The following is a 27141-nucleotide window of genomic DNA, read 5'->3' as shown; positions in this document are numbered from 1 at the left end:
TAAAAGATTTTAAAATTCAAAACAAAAGCAGTATGTTATGAAATAAAATGGAAACCACTTGAATTATTAAGAATCAGTTGGAGACTTCTAAGAAATTTTCTCTCAGAAGGGGAGAATTAGGCATTTTCCTTGATTGTCCATAAGTCAGAGTTCATATTCCTTGAGGGAATTTTTGAGATGCGCCCTGAGACACTCCTTCCTATATCAAAACAAACCAATGTTTCCCCAGGAACTAGAACAAACACCGCCCAGGTAGTGTTCAACACTGTCTCAGTCTAAAGTGCTAGGAAAGTGCTCATAATTCCTGGGTGTTATGGGTACAAGGCAAATTTTTAACCATCTTCCACAGATGTGACACGAGTACTAGAAAAGATGACATTAGAAGGAGAGAAACAATTAGCTCTAATATTTACAAACAGCCGCTAATGGCAGATGATAATGATGGATGATAAGGAGAATGAGTGTGACGAAGACCGTATTTTTGTGTATCTACCATGTGCCAAGCACTATGCATAAATTCATCATCTCAAGTTAACTGCACAACAATCTTATAAGGTGATCTTATTATCCCCATCTGTGTATGTACCCAGACATAATACTATTGCAGTCATGTTATCCCAATAAGTCTATGAGCTATTATTATCCATATGCCGTTGACGACAAAATTGGTCTCAGAGTAGATAAGTAATTGCCCAAGAATACACAGTAAGTAAATGATGGAAATATGCACAGACCCCCATGGGCTTGTCTCAAAAGCCTCAGATCTTTTCATGCCATGCTGCCTTGATATTAGGTAGGGGTAGGTAACTATATAATTTTTATTGAAACTTGAGTGCCTCTGAGAGTAAAAGGGATGCTATTAAAAATTGTGCCAAAGCAAGAGACATAAATTGGGATTACCCAGATTATGGATAAATGGTTACCTTATTATTAGGCAAATATAGGGGCTATATGGTATCAAACTTCTTAAAAATAAATGCATTTGGATATTCTCTGTTTTAAAGTATTTACTAATCACTTTACCTTAAGCCAATTTCTATAACTTAGGGGAAATATTTTTGTGAATGTTTGATATCTAGAAATGATTCTTAGCTAGCAATTTATTTATTTATTTTTATTATTTTTTAAATTATTAATTTATTATTTTTTATTTTTACTTAGCAATTTAAAAAATGACAGAAGAGTAAAAAATATGCATAATTTTTCATACATTTTTATACACAATGAGACAGAAGTGAGGCATAACTCTAAAGGGGATAAAGAAGATTTAGAAAACTCTAATTCAGTATTAGAAGTTAATGAATGTGGCACTTGCTGTGTTCCAAAATGTTATAACTTACTGATTGAGGGGAGAAAATTCTGGGAAGTATGTTGCATACTTGAGTATTTTCCTATTTCAGAAATAATCCTGTAACAATAACTTGAGATGGTTTTATATAATTGTAGCAGGTAGCTGCTCCACCTTGATCCAAATACAGGTTTAGGCATGTTCTTTTTTGTTTTTATAGTTGCTTCTACTCCAATGTATCATAGTTGCAAGTCTTAATTTCTTTCCAGTAAAAGAAGAATAGCTTATAATTTCTTTTGTTTCTTTTTCTTTGATGCAAGAGTTCGCTCCTCCCTGTTTTTAACCTGCTTTGTTCAGTCTCTTTTTTTCTGCTCTCATTTTTTTTCCTCCCGGTAGATTTACATAAAGTTAAGTGACTAAAGCTGTTTATCATATTATTTTTGGATTTTACTGCTTCTTGCTTTGGCCGTTCCTGATCATATCCAGATTTATTTTCTAGAAGTTAATTTAGTAAAACCTTTCGTTTTTTTGTTTTTTGGGTTTTTTGGGGTTTTTTTTTTTTTTTTTTTTTTTTTTTGTAAAACGAGTACTATAAATTTTCAACCAAACAGGCCACTCGAAAGTACAGATTTGTTCACAAACAGATGGGTTTTTCTTTTTTCTTTTTTTAATTCTGAAGAGACATACATATATTCTTGAGTGATACAATATGTAGCAGCTTTGAACAAACATTTTATGTAGACATTAGATCTAAACAAGAAAAAGAGCAACAACTCAAATAGTATATTTTACCACTGTGAGATTTTGCTCTGTGTGTGTGTGTGTGTGTGTGTGTCTTGTAAATTTTTGTGCTTAGAGTAGCCTTTCAATCTTTTTAAATCATCCTTATGAATCTTTTCAGTTGGCTGGACATAAGAAAAGAAGGCTTTTCTCTTGAATGAATACGAGAATTATTATGTTAAGCATTGAGTAAGAGTGTGCTGAGTACTTAATGCAACTTGACATGCATGGTACTCCCCACAAGCTTACCTTCAAAAGGATGAGACAGAGATAAATACAGATCTGCATACATGTCAAATTGCCAAGTGCTGTGGGAAATATCTCTTATCCCCCCTGCTTTCTCTTTCATTGTTTCTTCATGAGGCCAAGGGCACACAACATAATGAGGAACAGAAGTCAAAGGAAGCAGAGTTCTTAGGTCCACTGTACACATTAGTAGAACCTGGTATTATAATTAAGAGCTTTGGTTTTGAGGCCAACTAGATCAAGGTAGGCAAGTCATCCTGTTCCCACAGACACCATTGAGCTTGGCAATTCCAGAGTTAGGGATGGTTTGTTTCTTCCCTTCACTTATGACAAACACTGCCAAACATCCAAAACCCCACAGTATCACAATTGCTCAATGTACTGAAATATAGAATATCATGTTACATAAAAATGGGGCAAAAGTAGACAGAAGGAAGATGCAAGTGATACGAAGGGAAGAAAGAAAGGCATTTATACTATTGTATCTTATGCTATGATCTTCACTCTTTGTCTCTAACAGAGTTTGTCAAATCTTAAAAGTTTATTTCTATCCTAAAAGAAAGTAGCTTGGAAGAGTTAATATTCCTGGAAATGGCAGGCAATGTGATAAAGGAAAGTGCAAGGTTCATGGAGGCAGAAAGATCTGTGTTGGGTCAGTTCTGCTATAGACTTTTATAATCTTAAATAAATATTTAGATTGTTTAAACTCCATTTGGTTATTTGTAACACTGCTCCCCAGTGTTATGCGTGCTGAATTAATTTCTATACCCAAAACATCTAGCATAGGGCCCAAAAGGAGTGTACACACATTCATTGGCTATTTTTATTGTCATTAAAAATATAATTATATTCCCAGATATTATATTTCGTTACTGTCAGAATCATACAGACCAACAACAAACAGAGGAATCTCGATTTTCTCTTCCATATATGGTCAGCAATTTTAAAGAAAAACCTCTTACAAGGAAATAAGAGCAGAACCAATTGTAATTGGCCAGGGTCATACAAAGAGCTGCAGACTACCACCACCAACAACAAAATCATAATCTAAGATTATGACCACATAATCTTACATGCATACATGTCAAATTGCCAAGTGCTGTGGGAAATATCTCTTATCCCCCCTGCTTTCTCTTTCATTGTTTCTTCAATGAAACAAACCACATTAAAAACTATCAAAAACAAGATAAAAGAATAAAGCCACAAAAAACAATGTATATCACAAAAAGTATGTATAGAGGGTAAATTACTTTCTTGGTGGTGGTTTTGGTGGTGGTGGTGGTGATTGTGTTGGGGAGGATTGAAGACAGTATTTAAAGTGGTTAAGAATGCTTAACGTCCAACTCCACTACATAGCATTTAGCCTTCAGAAATATAGAGTGCTATATGGTTTTGATCCTCAACCTTCTCATCTGTAGAACAGGGACAATAACAGACCTACTTTATAGGACTGTGGCAAGGCATATATGGGATAATGCATGTAAAGCAATCAGTATAAGCCTAATAATGCAATCAGTATTGTTATTAGCACTTGTGGGCCTTTTGCCTTTGTTTAGCTTTGGTTGGTCACGTTGTCTCTATTTTTTCATCTGGCTGCTTCTCTAAGTCATCAGGATTTCCCAGTGCATAGTCCTGGAACTTCCAGAACACTTGAGTACATTTGAGAGCTCCATGGGAACGAAGCATCTTAAAATGTAAATCATGAGCCAGTCATATATGATTCTCTGCATAAGTCCACAAGAACTGGAAGCTGGGCGAAAGGCACGGCATGGCTCCCAAAAGGCTAACCATAAGCCAAAGGTCATGCATCACATTTTGACATTCCACCATCAAAAATCATCTATCAGTGAGACTCAGTTCATGTGACTAATCTTGTTTGATTTGGCAATGAGGTGAAATGTCAATAGGCTTCCTATTTTGACTGAAATTGTTGAATATACCAAAGGGAATATTGCATGTGTGTTAGTCATCCCAGAATAAAGATGAGTATGCTTTCCTGAAAAGTTCAGCTACACTAATGGGATAATGTATCACCAGAATAGTTTATACTTGAAATAGGTACTTTGTCCACATTCTAGCTTCACTTGGAAAATTGTGTCATTGTTGCCAAAGTCTTGAGTTTCCTTTACCCCATGCCTGGATTCTCCATTGACACTAATGGGAATTTCACCTTCAAGTACAGACAATATATAGAACTAAAATGACAATAGCAGAAGGTAAAGAATACATTTTATACATTGTGCTACATAATATTTTTCTTGACTGTTTCTGTTATAGTCATTGACTCTTGCTTAAAAAGTTCCATTTGGAAATCTGAAAACATATTGTCTCTAGGGGCTAGTCTTTTGAAAACACAGTTTTACCCATACATGTCATCACAAATTATATAAAAGAATAATTATAGATCAATCTACATAATTTTAATTTTGTGGTTAGTTAATTACAAAAGCATATCCCTCTGGCGCTGCCATTAGTCTGTAAGGTATGTGTGCCTTTTTTTTGTTTTTTCAATCTAAAGAAATGACATTTTGGAGAAAAAAATTGCCCATATTTTCTTAAGGAAACATAATGCAAAATTTGCCACTTGCTGAAATTTAAAATACGATGAACTCTTTGTAGTTCATGTTCACACATTAGCAATAACCTGTAGAGCTATGAGCTGTTAGAATGTAGCATTAAAAAAGAAAACCAATATGAAAGAAGAAATATAAAGCCAATTTTTATGAGTGACCAAATGTCAAAAATGTATTAAAGCAGTTTACAGGCTATCCTGTTCATTATTTTGCTGACTTAGAAACCTTGAAGTGTTTTGTATCCATTTCATTATCTGCAGAAGTATGAACTGTAATGGAATTTACATAAAAATCCTGCTAGAGAGTGGGGACTTTACTGCATAGTCAGCTTTGCCTCCTAATCCAATCTTCCCCAATGCAGTTGGCAAGGCAGTTGCCAAACTCAAACAGCAGGATCTCTTTTATAAAGAAAAGTATGAATTTGAGCTGTAAAATGAGCACAACTATTTTTCTATTACTCTGGATGCTTCCTCTTGCTGAGTTTACATAAGAAGTCTAGCAGGAGGTGTTATTAAATAGCCTCAGAAATTAGCCCCAAAACAATTATCTTGGTTTAGCTATGGAAAAAGACACAAGAGGCTTAATGAAAAGAGCATTTAAATTTTTGTGATTGAATATCTGTTGGACACCTCTGTAGTTATTAACCCTTGTGGGCAGCATTTCAGATTTTTTATTATTTTTAATTGAATTGTTTTTGGAAAACTGCAGATTAAAAACCATTTTTTCCCCTATGTTAGTTAGAGATCCCAGGGCAAACTGTGTAATAATGGGTTCTTTAAAAGTTTGGTTTAAGCCTCGCTGCATGGCAAGGAACATACTCTTGTTCAATATAAAATTGAACTTGCATATTATAACAGATTTGTAGAAAAACTAAGTAGGAAAGGACATCTCCAGTCATATTACCCACCACCCATTCCTTACAATCATCTTCTAACATCCATGGCTTTCTCTGTAGTTAGTAGTAAATTTGCCATGAGTTAAAGCTTCCTATGGTCTCCTTGAGTGAATATTTCAAAAGCTACTATTTGTGTTTGTTTTTCATTCTCCCCTATACACAGCCAGAATTTTGGACTTCTCAGTATTGCTTATTTTCCTGTGGTCTTTTGCCATTCCAAATAATGTCTCTGTCTCAATAGTATTTGCTATTTTAAAATATTTGTTGGCTCTTATCATGTCAGATCTTAAAAGTTACTTAGTCAGTTGCTTTAATCTTTCCTCCCAAGCCCCCTCCCAACCTCGCCTCCCTAGTCACTTCATCATTTTTTTTTTCCGTCTTAACTCTCTCCAGTCTTCTACATATTTCTGGAATTGAGTTTATCCAAACTGAATGCACTTTTCCAGGTGCATCATATATCATTCCCTAAGTCTGGGATGTGATGGTTCTTTGTACACAGCCCAAATGCTCGTGGAGATTGTGAAGTTTATTCTTTTTTTCCTGATCACTGTCAGCATGTTGACTCTGAGTGCTTTTTTTTTTTTTTTTTTTAACATTTCCCATTGAATCCTGAGGGAGCTTTTCTGAAAATGGGCTATCTTCTAACTGGTTAGTCTATTTAAGGGATATGAAATGAGAGAAAATGTGATTTTGTAAATTCTTAAGAAACATGTCCAGTTACCCCACCCAATCCCCTGCCATTTTTAGAAACACATCTATTTCCTTGGCATTTTCATCTTTGTTAACTATATTTCATTATGAAAATGGAATGGAAGCACGTGCAAACAAACTGCTGCTAGGGCCATCAGAACAAACGTAGAGAGCTCAAGTCGACTTAGGGCAGGGTGATTCTCCTAACTAGGTTACAGATTTTTTAAAGATCAAACAAACAAAATACTTGAAAAGGCCTGCCCTGAAATTAAAGCATTATTTTTTTTAAGATTTATTTATTTATTTATTTGAGAGAAAGAGAGAGAGAGAGCATGAGCAAGGGTGGTGGGGGGAGGAATAGAGGGAGAAGCAGACTCCCACTGAGTAGGGAGCCCTACTCTGGGGACTCGACCAGGACCGTGGGATCATGACCTGAGCAGAAGGCAGATGCCTGTGTACCTACCAAACCACCCAGGTGCCCCTAAAACATTCTTTATTTAATAATAACAAGCTGGCTCTTTACATTTTCTTCACCTATTCTTTACAATTCATTTTAACTACTTTTTTCGACCTACGAAGCCAGTGATAGTAGGTATAAATTAGGGGAGAGAAGTAAGAGAAAAGAAATATAAAATTAAATATGGCACACCAAAATGTTAGCAATAAATTACACAAATTTATTTTTATACATCATATAAGAACTATGACTAAATAAGAAAAGACTATATATCCAGTTATTGGATAGAAGCAGGCTACACCAAAATGAAACACAAGCCACTTCCAGCCGGATACAAAAGATCATAAACACCTACGTGTCAGTGAAGCAAATCTGGAGAATGTATGGGCTAATGAATATGGGGGAAAAATTATTATCCTCCCAAAGTTTTCTATATTAACATAAATATATATCATAGTCATGGATTCCAAGAAGCTCTCAATCATAATCTGATTTGGTAACAGTTTTTCAGAAAATAAGTGACATGAAATTTACATACAAGAATTCTGTTTGCTAAATGGTAGCAGCATACATATATCTATATAATTGCATATCTCTCTTGTATTTGAATTACAAAGTTTGATTCAAAATCCTTTTTATATCCTTGGAGTCACTTTTGAGCCTTGATGGTGGCACCAAAGAGACAACCGGGGTGCTTTTTGGTTAATTCACCTTCTATCATATATCTGAAGTCAATACTCCTTCAGTTATATATCTAAACAACCAAATACCCCCCCCCCACCCCCAATGATCTTGAGCAAAAAGGAAAAGTATTGGCTTTTGTAACAAAAATCTGTAAATAGTCTTCAGACAATGCCAGTTCACAGACCCAAAAAAACCATCATCATGACCTCATTTCTCTCTTCCATGAAGTTTCTGTACTCAGCAGGGTTGTCCCTCGTGGAAACTGCACTAGCTCCAATTTCATATCTTTTTTATTCCAATAGAGTCATGAGAACTTCTCCCTTTCAATCCTTACAAAAGTCCTGGTCCTGGCTCTCACTAACCTGATTGGGTCATGTGTCCTCTGAATTCATCACTATGGCCAGTCACCTGGGATTTCCTGAGTCACCTAATTCCACAACATGATTCAAAAGAACTTCCTGTGATGATGGAAATGTCTATAATTTACCCTGTCCAACACGGTAGCCACTTGTCATGTATGGCTATTGCTTACTTGAAATGTGCCTGAGACAACTGAGGAACAAAATTTTAAATTTTATGTTAAGCAATTTAGATTTAAAATAATAGCCACTATTGCATTGAATAGCACAGCTCTAGAGTTTGGTGTGTGGGCCACACCTACGTGGATTACATGAGCTGAGAAGGGGTTCCTCAAAGGAAAAGTTTTTGTAGAGAGCAGGTCCTATTTTCCAGAGTGGGAAATACAGCCTCCAAATGGTATAAACAACAATGTTCACTATAATGTACCCTAAAACTTGAACTTTTTATTAATATATTTTAGACTGGCAGTTTAATTTCATATTATAAGGCTTGCATCATGTTAGTTACAGTTTTTCTATTTCTATTGTTTTTGTTTTGTTTTCCTTACTTAAAATGCATACAATGGGAACTTTGGACACAGAGCTGTTTGGGCTTGAATGAAAAGCTGTTGTTAGGGATCCACTACCTTTAATTAAATTGTCTTTTAGGTACACCGTGCTCATCTTTTCAGAGGACATTTTAAACAATATATATGGATCTAAACAAGTTAAAATTCATGTGGTATTTTAGAGACAAATAGCTCAACTGGAGTGACAAAAGTACTAACCAGCTTATAGGCATCATTAATGTCAAACATGCACAGTGACAATTGTACTACAATATGCTACTTTGCCTAAAGTATGGACATTTTCTTTCTGACACTAACACATTCGTTGATTCAACTAATTTTCAACATACTTTCCAACATAATTCCAATGTAATTCAAACTTTTCCTGTCCACATTAAGCTCATAATTCTCCACTTTAAATTATGAAAATGTAAAACATCATGCGTCTTATATCTGAGGCAAAATAGATCAAATTAATACAGGTTTATTATAGAAAATTTAATGCAAGCAAAATTAAAGAGACATAATATGAGCAAAATTAAAATGACCTATAATCTCATCATACAGAAGCAACTACCATTACTGTTTTCAAATATATTTCCTTAGATTTAAAAAAGTATATGTATGTGAGTACTTCTCTCACTATTTAAGCTATTTAAACTATTTTTCATAAGGATGAAAACCTAATGTAGTTACTCTTTTGTAACCTAATACTTAGCCTAGTATCATATTCCTTAAAAACATGTGTTCAATGGCAACCTAGCATCCTATTGTGTGAAAAAATACATGTACATATATCCAAAAGCTACCACTTTTAGGTTAAAAGGATATGTACAGTTTTTAACTTTTTGAAAAATATAAGTTCCATGCAGGCAGATTTTTGTCTGTTTTGTTCACTGCTGAATTTCACTGCCTGGAACAGTGTCTGACATCGAGAATATAGTCAATAAATCTTAGTTGAATAAATGAGTATTAGTATATTTGTTATTATAATTCAAACACCCAAGAATGGGATGGCTCATTTCCCTAAACTCTCATCAACCCTAGGTTGTTTGTTTGTTTGTTTTTCAGTTTTGTAGACAAAAGATGGCATCTTATTATAGTTTTTGTTCTAACTTCTGTATTTCTACCGGAAGTACTAATTATGTCAAATGATGCTTACTTAGGCAAAAACACATTATGTAGGGTAGGAACTCGCAGTGTAATTTTGGATAACTGTCTCAGAATCTTAAAGTTTTGACTATACAAAATCTAATAGGAGGATTATGTGTTCAGAAATCATATTCCAGTCTACTAAGAAACCCATATGATCTGGAGAAGTTACTAAATTTACTTATTTCATTATTACATGTTAACATATAAAGAGGCTATAAAGGCAGGTATTGTTTTAATAAATTACCAAATAGAATAACTTAAAAGAAGAGAAACATGATGACTTTCATATTTAGCCCTCTCCCTATCTTCTGTAGAGCCTTACCTTTTCTCCATGCCCTAAATTTAACCCATAGCCTAATGCTCAGGCAAATTGAAGTTCATTATAGAAACTGTAGGGAAAACTCGCAGAAACCTAGGTTGGGGATTCCAATCAAACCTCATGTGAAACTATAACCATATAGAACAAGAAAGTTTCATGGGGCCACCTCTCAATGAGCATCTGCTTTTCTCCTGTGAGCACTTCTCCCTCTTGCTTTTGCTCTTTTCTCTCTTTCTCCCTTTCTCTCCAGTGACTTTCTCTACTTCAGCACATGCCCAAACACAGCCCTGCACTGGCTTCCCACTCCTTTCCTATTCCAGACCTTAATTAACTATGTTCCAAATTTTCTAGACAGAGAGAATCAGATCTACTTATCTTAGGGCAGATCTCTTTCACTCTGACCTCAGTCCTATCTGCTATGATGACAAGGAAGGATCACTTAGTTAAAATATGGGACCTGGCATCCACAAAAGAAATGGGACGGGTTTTCAAAGAAGAGAGCTAGGACTGGTAGACATCTCAAAAGGCATATGTCATATGTGCTTTCACTTATTAGATGCTGGGATTATAAATGTAGGTAGACGGTGGCCCCTATTGTATAAAAATTCACTAATCTAACTTGAATACATAATTTTAAAATATCTTCTAACCTTCACCATTTTAAAGATCATTTATGATAATCAGGTTTGTTTTGTTTCCAATCTAATTTTAATTCAATGGTTAAACTCTTTACATTTATTTCTTTTTCAACTTAAGTATTTTTGCCATTTGCCCCTGCTAGAGATCTTTGATTCCCTAGATACAAAACTTTCAGTTTATTTTTTGTTATGCCAAGGATAGCTTTCTATTTGTAGTTATTTTTAACTGAGATGCTGTGTCTAGCAATTTTGGTACCTTCTGCAGTACTATTTTTCTCAAAATTATCTGACTTTGCAAAAAAATTTTTTTAAAAAAATGAACAGAACTACCTTTTGCAATGCCACGTTTCAAGCATTTTTGGAGATAATTCATTATTAACTATGCTCTCTATACTAAGCAAAATGATTTATCTGAACTAATGACTTAATGATGTATTTCTTCCACATTTTCATTTTCTTTGCATTTCACAATTTTTATGCTTCCCCCCCCCCCCCTTCAATTCTGATGTAATTTAAATCTGTTATGGGATAAATTAAATCATTTTCTTAGTTAAGTAATTTCTGACAGTTAATATTCCCAGTCTTAACCATGGTTATTTTGAGGAAAAAGGAAACAAATTACACTTAAGTTACACCTATGGACAATAAACTATTTAAATCAAGCCATCTTCATTATTAATATACATCACCCTGGTCATTGACTCTAGATCCTGTAATAAGTGATAAATAGCTAAATTTACGGGATTGGCCGTGTTGCAGTTTCAATGCTTCCACTATTTAGATATGTCTTCAAATCATGGCAATATGCATGAAATGACAGCCTTCCTTAATGACTGATGGGGTTAGTCTCATCATGGTTCTGGCCACTGTGATGAGCATCAATCACAAAGACAGCCAAAGATGTCAAATCTGCTGAGATGCTCTTTAATCCTGTGATCCTAGAAAGTCACAACTGTCAGCACAGATCCAAGCAATTGTCTAGCTCGATGGTCCCTAACCTTTCCCAGTTAGAAGAATGTATTATACCAGAAAACACTGTTGAAGAATTCCACTTTTAGTTTTGTTTTAAAAAGCATACAATGGCCCAAACCAGGCACGTTGTAAAAATACATTTCGAGACATTTTGCACTGCCTTACCCAACCCCTCTTCTCTGAGAACTGCTCCCACAACTACAGGGGTAGTACTTGGTGCTATATTTGAAGTCAGAAATATTTGTAAATGAAACCTTGATTTTCTAAGTATCATAACACTTATTCCAAAAGAAGTGTGAAACATGCTATTTATTCAGTCAATAGATAGTGCTTATTTTGTTTTAAACAAAATGAGAGCCACTGATCTAGAAAATGTACTCTTTATAAAACTCACTTATCTTAATGATTCAGTAATTGAAGGAGAAGTTTTGTTTTGTAGTTTTATTCTTTACTCAACATTATTGATTGATTTGATTCTCTACTTCACCTAATGTATATAGCCAAAGCCTGTGATTTTATAGAAAACCATGTCTAAGGTATCACAATTACTCTCCCATGATTCAGGTAGGGTAAAATTATGAGTGTGTTTCCCTAAGGTGCAGTAAAATAGTTTATTTATTACTACTTCCTCAATGTCTCACTCACAGGTGGTTAGATTTTGAAAGATTATTAACTAGGCTTGTGTAGGCAAGTACAACAATTTGACTTCAGGAAGCCATTATCTGAGCCAGCCTCCCTCCTGCTAGGGCCCAAGGATATTATTTACAGAAATGGGCCATTGTATTATGCTTAATACATTCTTAGAACATATCTACATATACTCTATCAAGTTTTCCTGTTTCTGTGTTGTATGAGTTCATTAAAAAAAATTGTTCACATTATGCTATCCCTTAATTCCATTAAGCTTTTCAAGTTCCTACAGTGGCTTCCTAATCTATCAATTTTGTACTTCTTACCAAATGAGAGCTCACACTTTCTTCAAAATTGGATTGAAAATTTATTTCCTCCAAGAACTTTTCACAGTATATTCCATTTGATTTTGCATTTCCTCTAGAGACTTCCTAAGATTTCAAATGTCCTATTTTTTGGAGGTGGGGGGGGTGTGGGGAGGTAACAGCATAGATACCATGTTTATGTATTCTGTTTGAACTGTTTGATGGGTTGTGAGATATGTGTAATTGCTGTTACTTCCTTATTTCACAGATGTGTGCCTATGTTTGCTCCTCTGTCTACATCTTGATAATGCTTTGCTTGAGCCTGAGGCAAAGTGGCCTGTGTGGTTTTTGTTTTTTGTTTTAATTTCGCCAGATGGAGTTCAGTACCATTTATCACTGTTGACTAAGCAACTAATAATATTTTTCCTAATGAAGAGTGGTGATACATTTTGCAGTTTCCTTATTCACTAATTTACCCATTAAAAATTATTTATTGATCACCTCCTGGGTGCCTGGCACTGTGCTAAGCACTTGGGAAACAATGACAGAAGGGAGAACCACTTCTGGAGAACTTACAGTCTAGACCAAGAAGTCTGTTCAAAGCACTTGAATCATGATGCTTCCAGTATCATTCCAACACTCACATTGGCCATAGAGATTAGAGTATCAGTAGCCTTGTCTCCCTTGATTTTCTTAGTAACCTACTTATTGATGCTAATACGGTGAAGGAACATATAGATTAAAGTAACTGTGAGAAATCCATGAATTTTCAGAGGTAACTGAGGGGTGGATCACATATTCATTGTCTTGACCTTGGAGCAGGTCAGAATAGACACAGAGGAAAGGAATGTTACCTGCTGCCAACTATTGTTGAGAGAGAACAATGTGAGATCCACCCCCAGAGTACTGGTTGATGTATTGCCGTAAAAACCTCTAGGTATGCCCCTCATCAGATAAATATCTATCAGATAAATATCTCAACAATAAATACATCTGAAATCATACTTGTCAGAGAAAAGCTTGAAAGAACTATATATGCTTCTTTAAATATCATTCTGGCTTTCTGTTTTAGAGGCTGACGATACATTATTAATATTTACTGTTAATTGCTTATGTATATTATTTGAGTGCCAGCATAGGCTTACAGATGTGCTGTTTTTAATGACAAAGATAATGATAACTGAATTGGTGATTAAAAATACACTATAAGCTTAGCACCTTCGTAAAAATCCCAAAGTGCTTTACAAAAGCAATGAAACAATGAACTGAAATAACAGCTGTGCTAATCATAAGCTACTTAAAAAAGATAACACTTAGGAGTTTAGGGTTTTTTCAAGCCCATAAATTAAAAGATGCAAAGTTTCATGCTCATGAAGGCTATTTTTAGAATTTGCTAATGGAAAACAGTAGAATAGGTAACTTAAAATACGAGTGAAATGGCTCTTACGTAGAAATGGGATAAAATATCACATATACATCTTAGGACTTTTATTTTACTTTAATAACCAAAACTGTCAATTAACCAGATTTTTTTTTTGAATTTAACTTGCAAAAGGAAAAGGTAGATCACAAGAAGACGAGCTTATAATGGTCCTCTTTAATCTAAATCCTCTACACCTTCTATATTTCACAATAACCATACTATGCATTATCATGGTCTGAGATACCATAGAATTTTAGTTGTCAGGTGCTGGACTATATTCACTGTATTTCATTCAGTCCAGCTGTAACATCCAACAGAATCTCAGGAAAGTGGCACTACTTACTGTATTAAGCAGTATCTAAGCAGAAGGGAAGAGAGCTTCCCTCACATTGTGAGGTTACTGCAAACAAGGGGTTTATGAGCATACTGCAAGAAGTCAGGCTCCAATGATGAATCACTAAATTCTACGTCTGAAAGTAGTGATACAGTGTATGTTAATATAAAAAAAATAAAGACTGTACTTAAAACAGTGAAAAACAACAAAAGTGAAAAACAACAACAAAAAAAATCAGATTCCATGTGTAAACTGCTAGACCCTTAAAGAAACCAAAGAAAGCAAGCCACTCATTAGTTTTATGTATTGTATTAGTCTGTGAAGGTGGCCATAACAAAATACCACAGACTAAGTGGCTTAAACAACAGAAATTTATTTTCTCACAGCTCTAGAGGCTCTAAATACAAGCTCAAGGTGAGGCCTTTTCCTTGGCTGAACAAATGGCCCCTTTCTACTGCATCTCACACAGAGTATGCTTCCCTCTGTGCATGTGCATTCCTGGTATCTCTCTTTGTGTCCAAATTTCCGCTTGTTATAAAAACACAAGTCAGACTAGATTAGGGCTCACAGTAATGGCCTCATTTTAAGTTGGATTACCTCTTTATGGGCCCTATCTACCAAGTGCAGTCACATTCTGAGGGCTTCAACATACGAACTTGGAGGGATACAATCCAGCTAATTACATGTTTTGTGGTGGAATGAACAATGTTCCTTCAACAGATATGTTCACTTGGAACCTCTCAGTGTGATCTTATTTGGAATAAGGATCTTTGCAGATGCAATTAAGGTAAAGATCTCTGAATGAGATCATCCTGAATTCGGGTGGGCCCAAAATCCAATGACATATGTCTTTATAAGTAACAGAAAAGGAGAAGACACACAGAGACATGGAAAGGAAGGCCACATGAAAACAGTGGCAGAGACTGGAGTTCTACGTCTACAAGTCAGTGGATACCAAAGATTTCTGGCAGCCATAGAAACTAGGAGAGAAACATGGAAAGGATTCTCCCTCAGAGTCTCCAGGAGAAACCAAGCATGCTGACAGCTTAATTTTGGATTTTTTACCTCCAGAATTGTGAAGGAATAAATTCCTGTTGTTTAAAGCCACTCAGCTCATGATAATATGTTGCAGCAGCCACAGCAAATGAATACAGATATTGGTATAGGGAAATAATGAACAAAACTATGATGTACTGATAACTTCCATGTGCAAGGCCCTATACTATGTATATATTATCCCTTAAATCCTCTAGTCATCTATGTGAGATAGGTACTATTTTACCCATTTTACCATGGAGATACTGAGGTCTTCCCAGGGAGACCCAGATAGTAAATGTCAAAGCCAGAATTCAAACTGACATATATGTTTGACTCAGTGTTGCAGTCATTCACTGTGTTGCATCAAACTGACATCTTGGGGTTATAAAGAATTAAAGATTTTTGTGCTGAAAGAGCTCAATTTATTGAGTTTAGGCAGTGACCCATGGAGGCAATTGTAGAGAAGAGCAAGAGGCAGGTAGAAGAGATATCATTGGGAATTGATACTGGTAGGGAATATTGTAGGGAACGCCTCGCCCAGCATCATCCCAAAACTAAAGCAGAGGAATGAGGTCACCTTCTCTTCTAACCAGGCTATATCAGTTGGAGTTCCTATGCTCTATTTCCTCCCTCAAGTCTCTGCTGAACTCAATATCATCTGCAGTTCATTGTCGGGAAGGAACGTCTTCCTTGACGTGGGTCTAAGAGGCCATATTCAATTTGCAATCTTGGTTTTCTCTTATACCCAGATCTCTGTACTCAGTAACCCCAGTCTGATTCCTATTTGTCTCTTCAGTGTTCTGGACTCTGCATATCATGAACAGAGTAGAAGTGGTCACTGAGGACAAGTTTATGAGGAATGAAGATTGAGATAGCAGCTGGAGTTTTATGTGAGCATTCTTGCCCCATCCATTTATAGGATTTTGTTCTTCTCCACTGATAGCTTGGAGAAGTCCCAATCTCTCACCAGGGTTCCAAAATGACAACTTCTGTCATGTTGACGGAGCCCAGTTTTTCTAATTTATACGTCTGAAACACGAAGGAGGAAATATTTCCGTGGCTCAGATATTTTCACGTATTTACATACTTTGAGTTCATAGAATACACTTCTTTTCCATTTCTTCGAGAGCCTATGATACTGTCAGCATGATCTGACTACACAAAGAGAAGCTGACTTAAACAATAAGCAGGATACTGGCCAGGAAGCTTCTAGTGTCATCCTGGCAAGTGGAACCTTTCAGGTCTGGCCTTTAAAATTAAAACAATGTGTATCTGTTTGTATTTATAGTTGTGAAACTAGAAGATGTCCAAATTCTACAACCCCAAATATGTTTACCCCATAAAATATTATTCTTGAAATTATGAAACTATCTGTTGATTCACTGAATATAACTAAAGACTTGAGAACAAACTGAAACCCGGTTAGAATTCAAAATTTGAAACTACCTGGTAAGACAGATCATGGTGGCCTCAGAACTAAATTTAAATAAATAATGATGTCACAAATAAACAAACTGGGTGTCCTGCAATGCAGAAATGTATCAGTGTTGCCTAAGTATGTCTTTAGGGTGCCACACAATGTAGCAGGCTCTGGATTTAGGTCAAGATTGAATGCTCAGCTAACTTATAAACAATATACCAAACAATATCTCTCTTATCCAAGGTCCTAATTCTTATGACTAGAAGAATGACAGATTCTCTGAGCTAGCTCTTATTCTCCTATAGTAGGTTCGAGTATGATAGTCAGCAACTGTTGAAGAAGCTCTTCAGTCTGTCTGATTCTCCCTCAGAAGAGATAGCCCAACACAAGAAGGTCAATGAAAAAGCAGAGTGGAAAATGAAACCTTTTTACACATTCCTAGATATAGCTCCACCAGTTTAGGAACCTAGAACTAAAAGTGAGAGATTATGCTCCTGGTGTTCACCATCAGGACCTTACAGAAAAAGTAGATAGGCTAGGCTCAAAGGGGTTGTTACGGTAGCTACAGATGCAGAAGAGACCCCAAGTGTAGTGCACTATGTTTGTCCTGTTATCCGGCAGTTTGACCTTTCCCCATCCTACATGGTGAGCCTGAGCTGTGGTATAATTTTTCTACTCCTGTTTTCCTGATGTAGTCTGGTATTCTAACACCTGTGTTTTTTTACCTCATTTCCCTTGTGTTCTCTTAGCCTTACCTTAGGCCCTGAACTCTGTGTTCTTTGGCTAGAACCCTTAACCTGGTGACCAAAGTGATCATTTCTCTAGATTCTATCTTCACAATTAATCTGGTTATAGGGCTGTTGCCAGCAGGACTTGGGCTTCTTCTGTCCCTCCTTCCCCTGGCTTCTCTATACCTGCTGCCCAGGGACCAGTCACCTAGTGTCCTCCTGATAATGCTGGTATTTTGCTTTCAGAATAATCGGGCCAAGAGTAGGAGTTTCACCCCAAAACAAAAAACAAAACAACAACAAAACCTTTTGTGCTGGCCACTGTAGACAAAGCAATCTATTCAGCATAATTCAACCCAGTGAAGTGAGCCTGGCAGACAGAAAACAAAACAAAACCACAACTTCACACAATGGGAGTTGAATTCATTAACTCAGTTACCCTAGGACAGCCTTACTTGTTAAAAGGGCAGTCTCTCAAGTCAGATTGCCGGGTTCCATCCCTGGCTCAACCACTTGCTGTAGAACCTTTAACTGCTTAGTGCCTCAGTTTCCCCATCTGTGAAAAGGGGATTGATGTGTTGGGAGCCTGAAAATGAGATTATTTATGTAAACATCTTCAAAAGTGCTGGATAGAGGTAGTGCTCAATAAATGATTAGTGCTTTGGTAAAGTCCATCAACCTATTTCCTCTACCTTGGACACAAAACCATAAGCTCACTCCAGAAAATGTCCTGGCCTGAAGCACTGAGGAGCCAGGGGAAGGCCTTGTTAACTGTTTATATTAGGATATAATATAAACTAATTTATTTCTATCCCAGCCCAGCCCTGTGAGAAAAAGAACCTAAATTGTTCATGATGAACAATAAATACTGATTGACAAATGAAGCAGGTAAGTGAAGTGGGAGATACTCACCTCAGCAGAGGCCCTATAAATATCAAGCTTAGATTCATCTATCCTGCCTGCCAAGCAAATCTCCATGACACTACCAGTGTTTCTCAATAGGGAAACTCGTGGGGTTAAGTCACTTTAAAGAAGAGTGTGGCTCATGAGTTTTTCTTCCAAATAGTTGTCTGACAAAATTCTTATTATGCAGTTTCTATCCATTTAAGCAAGGGTTTATCAAATGTTACGGAGTACACAGCGCTATTGGATGCATATCCACTTTAAAAGAGTTATTTGAATCACAACAAAGCACAGTGAGTTTCTGGCATCCTTGAATATGATTTCTAGTCTTTTTAATAGCCATATCTGAAGTGACATCTTATTTTTGAGCTCTGAATAGTTGTCATTCACACAATATAGCTTAATATATTTTAATTACTTTTTGTTATTTTGAACCTAAGTCAAACTCTTTGGCTTGGCAGTATTTCTGTTACAGCTTCAATGCCTTTTGGTCTGAATGACTACACTGAATAATCCTAACAAACTTGAGACAAGCACATGATTATTCAGACACGGATATGGAGTCCAGATAGACACAGGGAAATAATTCAAAAGTGTTGAGCCCCCATAGTGCTTACTGTTTGTACTATCACAGACTTGCCACTTGGCACTCCAGCCAACGTTCACATTTAGTATTTGAAAGTGAAACCACTTGGTGGGCTTTCTCCTCTACATCCCCTCCCTGGATGAGATATCTAGAGGATCAGCTGCCATGAACAGAAGTAGGGAGCTTTTGAGAGGAGACAGGCATGCAATATAGCAAAAGGGATGAAAGAGGTTCAGATCTCAAAGAGAGTAATAGAGAAGGAGGGTCAAAACCTCCAAGTTGAGTGTGGAAAAGCGAAGTGATGGATTATAGAACAGAATGGAGAAAGACATGGTTAAAGGTTTCTATTACCACAGAAAGAAAGGCTTCAAATGGAAAAAAAAATATTATAAGCTGGAGTGTTATGTTTTCAGTACACGGAATGGTCTCACCCCCCTTTTGTGTATTATAGGCTAGAGGCTAATCTCAGGTGAAGATGAGACAAGGGAATTCTAAGAGAAGTGACAGGTTATAGAATAAGGGTAAAGAAAATTACAGTGAAATGAAGTCGAAGAGTGAGGCCAAAATAGATACAGGAAATGGGAAAAGAGGAACCAGTGATAAAGAAAAGTATATTATAAGGAAAAGAAAAGCATACAAAAAATAATTTTATGCTTTCCTTTGAATTTAGAGTCATCTTACTTTTAGAAAACAGACCTTTCGGGCAGTATATTTTAGCATTTTGAGTTCTAACTACTAAGATACTGAAACTTTGTTCAGGGAGATCGTAGTCTTTGAGTTCTAAGATCCATATCCGTAGAGCAACTTTAGCAAAATAATGATCATACTCAGAACATGATAATTATATACATTCAGTTAAATTTCATTGAGAATTACCTTTACTTTTCACAAGACGTGGGATGTTTTGCACCTAAAATTTAAAGGTGCACGTGAATTCTACACAAATGTGTCCATTTTTTCTCTGAAAGCTAACACACTAATGCTCCTGACTGAATTCTCCTTAGAAGCTGCACTTTTCTAAGCAAAGCAACAGAAAACAACTTTTAAATATGTCTAACCAAGAAGGCTGCAATATTCAATCAAGTAAATGTTATCAGTGTGATGATTATTTGAATATCTTTGATGTCAGAGTCATGCCTCAGAATTTCAAAATTCACTTCACTTTGAAATCAAAGTATACAGGCATTTTTCCTACTGTATATAAAATATATATATTAAAATTTTATCAAAAAATTGAACACATAAAAGGAAAGTGCAAACTTTACCAAGGATTTTGATAAAAAACTTGTTTTCAAATATCTTAATATCTATGAAATATATAAAACATAAGCTAACTGTGAATGTGGTATATATTTTACTATTCATATGACAAAAGACTGCTGGTTTACATTAGCATTGTATTTTTAAAAGGAAGAGGTATGTGTTATGATGAAAAAAATCGAACCAGGATTTGGAAAACCTGTGTTTTAGCCTCAATCTTGCTTTTTTCTACTAGCTATGCCACTTGTTTATTTTTCTCTTTTTTTTTCTGTGAAGAACATTTTTTATTTTTATTTTTTATTGAAATATAGTTGACATGCAACTTTTTTCTCCTTTCAACTGGGAAAAATATGTTCCCTACCTAGTTTGTTGAACATAGAAAGGTTATTTTATTTTATTTTTTAAAAATCTTATTTATTTATTCCTGAGAGACACAGAGAGAGAGGCAGAGGCACAGGCAGAGGGAGAAGCAGGCTCCCTGTGGGGAGCCTGATGTGGGACTCCATCCCAGACCCCAGGATCACACCCTGAGCCAAAGGCGATGCTCAACCGCTGAGCCACCCAGGCGTCCCTAGAAAGGTAACCAAATCTGTAAAAACACATGAAACAAAATTTTGTTAAGTATAATTTCCTTGGGGGCCATAAACAACTTCACTCACTAAACATTTGTTATCCAGTTTGTGGCTTTACTTCAAATTGTCACACTCTTGGACTTTTCTTCTACTGGTAGAAAAAAGCAGGAAAGGGAAGGGAGAGATAAAAACATTTTACTTTTCAAATTCATCACTTTATTATCATAATTTAAAATATTTTGGTTGAAGTGTTTAAGGGAAATGACATTGAATTGAATACCTAAAAGCAAGTGTTCGAAGTCTAATGTGTACCTTTTCACTTTGAATGGCAACATGTGAAGAGTGAAGAATTGAAGCAAAAAATGCAACAAAAAATAACTTATGCCAGCAAGAAGATATTTTACTGTTAGAATCATTATTATCATTCCAGACTCTGGTGTAGTAGAGGATCGGGGGTATTTATTATGTGAATGAATGTCTCTATCTTTGCGTGAAAAAAAATAATTTCTATTCTTCTTATACCTAATTATTTGCCAGAGTCATTCTTGCCATAAATTTTTCTCTGTCCCAAGTAATTGCTTTTCCCAGGATTTCTAAATTATGATATGTTGCCATTTTATCAAATGCAGGAACGATAGTCATCCCTTAACTTGTTTGGCAAGTTCAGTGGTAACACTTATTTCTTCTACTTAATCTGGAGGTGAGAGTTCCAGAGGCATCTCAAAGAGAGGGACAAGGATTAAAGAACTTAAAAAAAAAAAAAAAAGGCACTGTCCTTGCAAAGAGTGATGTAAGAGGTAAGGCGGTTAAGAGACAAAACTGAACAAATGAGATTGGGGAGAAAGCTAGCCTTTTATAGTGTAAAAGGAAACAGAAGTACTTTTGGTCAGCCTAATGAAGGGTTTTGAAATTGAGGGTCCTTAGAGGAAACCTGGAATTAGAACAAGTTAAAAAAGTAAAGAATGTAGGGAGTGAATGGAGAGGGCTTGTTTGTCTAGAGTTGGTGCCTTAATAGAAAAACGGCAGGCCGGCAGCAATGCTGCGGCTTATAAATTGGCATGTATAAGAATGGGGACAGGAAAGCACAGTGCTAATGACAGTTGGAGATTTTTTTTTTTTTTTTTTTTTTAAGGAGCACATGAACTAATCCAAAGGAGTTACTTAAAATTACAGTTTGCTCTTTTTTCTCTCTCTCTCAGAATTGTTTAAAGAGAAGAGGGAGAGGAAAAGGAAAGGTGTAATTTATAGGATGTACCTTAGGAACTATTATTAGAAGAATAAAAAAGAGAACTACTGGCAAATGTAAGTGCATTAGAAATGCAGTAATTAAAAGGTTCTACAAGAAAAAAAGGAAAATCAGAGCTAACAGTCCTCTATTAACTTACTGTGATTTATAACTCACATTCTACTTTTTTTCTCCTATGAGTTCTCTGTTACTGTGTATAATATCCACATGCAATTTTTTGTTGTGGTAACCCATATTGGTAGTAGTGAGTGGATCTTAATTTGTTTTTAATGTGCCTCAAGTACATCAGCTTCAATTTCAAGGAAAAAATTTCTCTGTGCTTGGAATAGCACCCTGTGTAGCTACTCTGTATTTGCAACTGATGTCTATTTTAGTAATACAGCAGTTATCATCAGTAAATGATAAGAAGAAACGATGAAATGTGTTACAACATTGAAGCAAAGGAAAGGACAAGGATAGAAATAACTGGTGATGAAGTGTGTTTGTTCTCGGAAAACCAAGATGGTATGTAAATGTTGGGAAGTGGGGGAAAGATATATTAAAGATAAATCTAGAAAATAAAGTGAGAATAAGATAAATGCAACGAGTGTGATGAATCATTTCTTAGGGAAATTAACCTAAATTCCTGATGGATGGTTAAGTATTCTCTGAACACATGAAAGCACTTATGTTTCTAAATGTTAAATTAAGATATGCTCAAAATTTCATGAGAAATCAATACCTATTTAAATGCTGAGCTTGTTTGGCAATGTTCTAAACACTGTGAGCATTATCCCATTTAAAATACTTCTAAATTATATAGGTGGGAACTAATATGTTTCCTACGAGAAACCGATGTACAGAGATGTGCAGAAGCTTGCCCAAAGTCACATGGGCAGTTATGTGGCAGAGATTTCAAATACAGGTTGAGTCTGGTTTCACATGCAGGTTGACTGGCAGGCGCTGGTGACTACTACACCCTCTGTGTCCAGGCAAACCATTGAGATAAACTGTAACTGTTGCAGCCTCAGTTTTACAAGGAAACCACTAATGGTATTTAAGTACTTCATTGGAGTAGCACACCCAGTACGTGTTGCTAAGAAAGATCTCCATGCCAAGGCTAAAGACAGCCTCTCCCTTAGCGCAGTGCACCAAATGCTGCTCAAAGATAATGTCTCCAAGTGCCTAACTTATTACAGGGGCATTGACAGAAATAGAGTGGGGGGGGGGGGAGAGAGAGAAGAGTCAGATGTCCCTACTTAGGTTTTTTTGTGTTTTTTTTTTTGTTGTTGTTTGTTTGTGGTTTTTTTTTTTTTTCTGCTGCCGTATATACTTTCTAAAATGTCCCTGGTTCCAGCTCAAATTAAATCATGTGAAATTATGTTTGAAGTTTATTTTGTGTGCTACTTTAGAAATGATGATGTTTCATGAATGTTTTTATGTTATCTCCAATAGCCCTTGCACCTCATTTGTCCCAAGGACATCATGGAGAATAATTTAGAACAAACCGAAGTACTTTAGCACCTTAATCATTTACCACTGAGTTGATAACAGAAAGGGCACGGATGGATGATTGCAGTCACCCTGCCACTTTGGAGAGGGAACATCTCAGAAGATAGTAAATAAGATAGCCTTTTTATCTTGATAACTAAAGGCATCATTTCCTGGTAATCCTTGGTTATGGGAGAATGAAAGACCCGGTATGACAGCAGGAAGAGAAGATTTTATATTAACAGCACAAATAGTTGAACATTTTTAGCAATATGAAATTTACAAAGTACATAAGCAGATATAATCTCTCTTGATCTAACTCCCTGAGAGGCAGGTAGCTGCATATCCTTGGAAAAGTTGCTTGTTCTTCCTTAAACATCAGCTTTCTCAATTGTAAGATGAGAAAAACAATGATTCTCCTTGGGCAGATTACTTAACCACTGTCCTCGGTTTCTACCTTTGTAACCTGAAACAATAGTATGAGGTCGAAATAGAATTTTGCTGATATGCAACTATTTGTCACCCACAGAAATGGCAATTTCATATGGCTCAACCTAATATGTGCAGTGTTGTTGTGAAGATGAATGCACTTAAAACAGAGCTGAGCCCTTAGGACACAGTGCTAATTTTATAAATATGATTTCAATTCATTCTTAAAATATCCCTGTGACAGCTAATTGGGTTCTACCTTTGAATATAAATTTATGTGAAAAAAACATAAATAGCATTTCTGGATCTTTAAGGGGGGAATGTACCTTTACAACAAATATCACTGCAACATAAATACCACTATCCTGTGTTTCTAGGCTGCTCATTTTATGTATATTGTACCAGCCAGCTAATAAGGTCTCTGAGCTGCTTTTCCCTCCCATTCAAATTTGTCATCCACTGGATAGTTCGCTGGTTTAGTAGTTGAGGTTTTAACAAATACTCGTGTGACTTTGTTTACCTTATAAAACGGCTTAAGGCCAAAAAACATGAGTATTCCGATGCTCATCAATTTAGATAGGGGTATAAAAGCATGTCAGTATGTCAGAGGAAATTTTTTAGTGGATTCAGGTACTGCTTGATTAAAAAAATAAATAAAATAAAATGGAACTTATTATAGAATATTATAATGCACAAGAATAAATAAAAGTGAATAATATCAGTGGTAGTTTTTGCATATTCTGATTATTTTACGGAAAGTTTTTTGTTTTGGTTTTGATTTCTAAAATACCATAGTGTTCACTGTGGCAGCACATATACTAAAAACTGGAATGATACAGAAAAGACTATCATGGCCCCTGCACAAAGGATGCCATGTAAATTCCTGAAGCATTCCATATAAAAAAATACAAATAAATAAAATTAAATACTGATTGTAAGGTCCTTACTAGTGAACATTGTGCCTTTGCATATATGTGTATATAATATATATACTAAACTGGTACATTAAAAAGGAATAATTCATTAAAATTGAAAGTTATCAGATGCCAAATATTATGGAGGCAAAATGAGTAAAAGAAATACACTTTTGAAACTATAAAATACATTTGAAAATGAACTAGAGGGCAGCCAAAGTGGCTCAGCAGTTTAGCGCTGCCTTCAGCCCAGGTTGTGATCCTGGGGTCCCAGGATTGAGTCCCACGTCGGGATCCCTGCATGGAGCCTGCTTCTCCCTCTGCCTGTGTCTCTGCCTCTCTCTCTCTCTGTCTCTCGTGAATAAATAAATAAATTTTTTAAATTAAAAAGAAAATGAACTAGAAAAATCACATGCATATTTTGTAAAGTATTCTTTACCATGAATAAATGTGTTACGTAAAAGTCACGGTATTATTATAGTTAATAAAACTTATTATTGATTTTTTCTATAATTTAAATAGTATAAACGTTATTTTGGATCCTCTTATCTCTGAGAATAAGCAAACTAATTCAACCTTGTACATTATTATTTATTTGAGAAACAATATATAATGTATCAGGATTTTTTTCATAAAATGTATTTTTGCATATATGGAAAGTCTAAATGATTAAAATGTAGACATCTTTTGTGAATCCTATCAAAAAAATAAAGATCAAAAGAGAAATATAATGTAACGATTTCTCCCATCCTTTTTTTCTCTCAAATATAATCATTTGAGAGGATTATTGTAATTTTTGAAAGGATTGAAACTAACAGAACACTAATCTTAGTGAATAGGAATTTTAATAATTGAGTATTCAACATATTCTCTTATTTGACTGAAAAATAGTTTTTCTTTTAGTAGTATGTGTGTGTGTAGTGGAAGAAAGTGTATGTGTCAAAACACAGGAGGCTGGCATTTTTCTTTTATCGGGTTGGTTTGTTTGTTTTAACTCTAGGATCTTGTTTCTAAGTGGTGACTTTAGACACTAAGACCATCTTCGTTTTTCCAGAGAGAAGACTGGAGATAAAAAAGTAGGGGTTGGGGACGCCTGGGTGCCTCAGTGGTTGAACATCTGCCTTCGGCTCAGGTCGTGATCCCGGGGTCCTGGGTTTGAGTCCCACGTGGGCAGCCAAACCCAGCATGGAGCCTGCTTCTCCTTCCCCCTCTGCCTGTGTCTCTGCCTCTCTCTCTGTCTCTCAAGAATAAATAAATAAAATCTTTAAAAAAAAAAAAAAGAAATATACAAAGTAGAGGTTATTTGCCCAAAATTACCCAACAAGAACTAGGAAGAGTTCAAATCAAGTTTCAAAATTCCTGTCCAGTGCTGTTTCTTTTACATATAAGTGCTACTGACTTCTATTTACTAATCTATCCTAGAATGTAACCACTTTCATTTTTTAACTTTTCTTTCTGTTAAACTGATATTATCAATTCTTTAAACTTATAACACAAACATAGGAGTGGACAGATATCTGTTGAGCTTAGGAATAAAATACCAAATTTTGCTTGACAATAATAGATGGCTTTTGGGCCATATCCACAATTTCAATTATTATTATTATCACTTAAGATTTTATTTATTTATTCATGACAGACACAGAGAGGCAGAGACACAGGCAGAGGGAGAAGCAGGCTCCCTGCGGGGAGCCGGATGCGGGACTCGAACTGGAACCCCGGGATCACGACCTGAGCCAAAGGCAGATGCTCAACCGCTGAGCCACCCAGGCCTCCCCACTACTTAAAGTATTAAAGTAGAGTCACTCTTTGTGGTAGTTAAAATAGTCACCATTTGTGGGAGTTAGTAAAATATACATATCTGGAAATAACGATAATGAACAATAGAAAGATTTTCAGATTTTTGTCTACCTCAATCACTTCATTTTCACTTCATTTTCCATTCATTCTTGTTCAAGGATACATAAGCTCTAACAGCATACTATTTGAAGTATAATTCAAATAGTGAATAGCTACTGTGAAAATATTTTTTAACAAAAATAAGCTTTTTAACATTATGAGGATATCTTAACTCACTTAGAAAACAGAAGCAGTATAAGAAAGTTTCCTTTTTTAAAAACCCACTCAAACTGCTTCCCCCAAATAACTCTCTTGACCTTTTACCTTCCCCTATTTACTATCTTGATTGATATCTGTCCAGTGTGCAAAGTGATTTAGATATATAACTAAGAGTTCACAATAAATTTGACTCAAACACACTAAAGAAAACCAGCAAATAT

The 27141-nt window shown here is 35.7% G+C and overlaps 1 protein-coding gene and 1 non-coding gene across 24 annotated transcripts in view; both read left to right on the top strand.

The window, feature by feature from the left end:
- The window catches only part of ADGRL2 (adhesion G protein-coupled receptor L2), a 619577-nt gene that overhangs the window by 356572 nt on the left and 235864 nt on the right, over nucleotides 1-27141 (top strand). The window lies entirely within an intron of this gene.
- On the top strand, nucleotides 24743-24851 carry LOC112924526 (U6 spliceosomal RNA). The gene has a single exon (XR_003235908.1). It is a non-coding gene; the product is annotated as a U6 spliceosomal RNA (small nuclear RNA).

The sequence above is a fragment of the Vulpes vulpes genome, chromosome 3, assembly GCF_048418805.1.
Source record: "Vulpes vulpes isolate BD-2025 chromosome 3, VulVul3, whole genome shotgun sequence".
Classification (NCBI taxonomy): domain Eukaryota; kingdom Metazoa; phylum Chordata; class Mammalia; order Carnivora; family Canidae; genus Vulpes; species Vulpes vulpes.
Note: the sequence above shows the minus strand (reverse complement) of the source record. Positions and strands in the feature narration are given on the sequence as shown.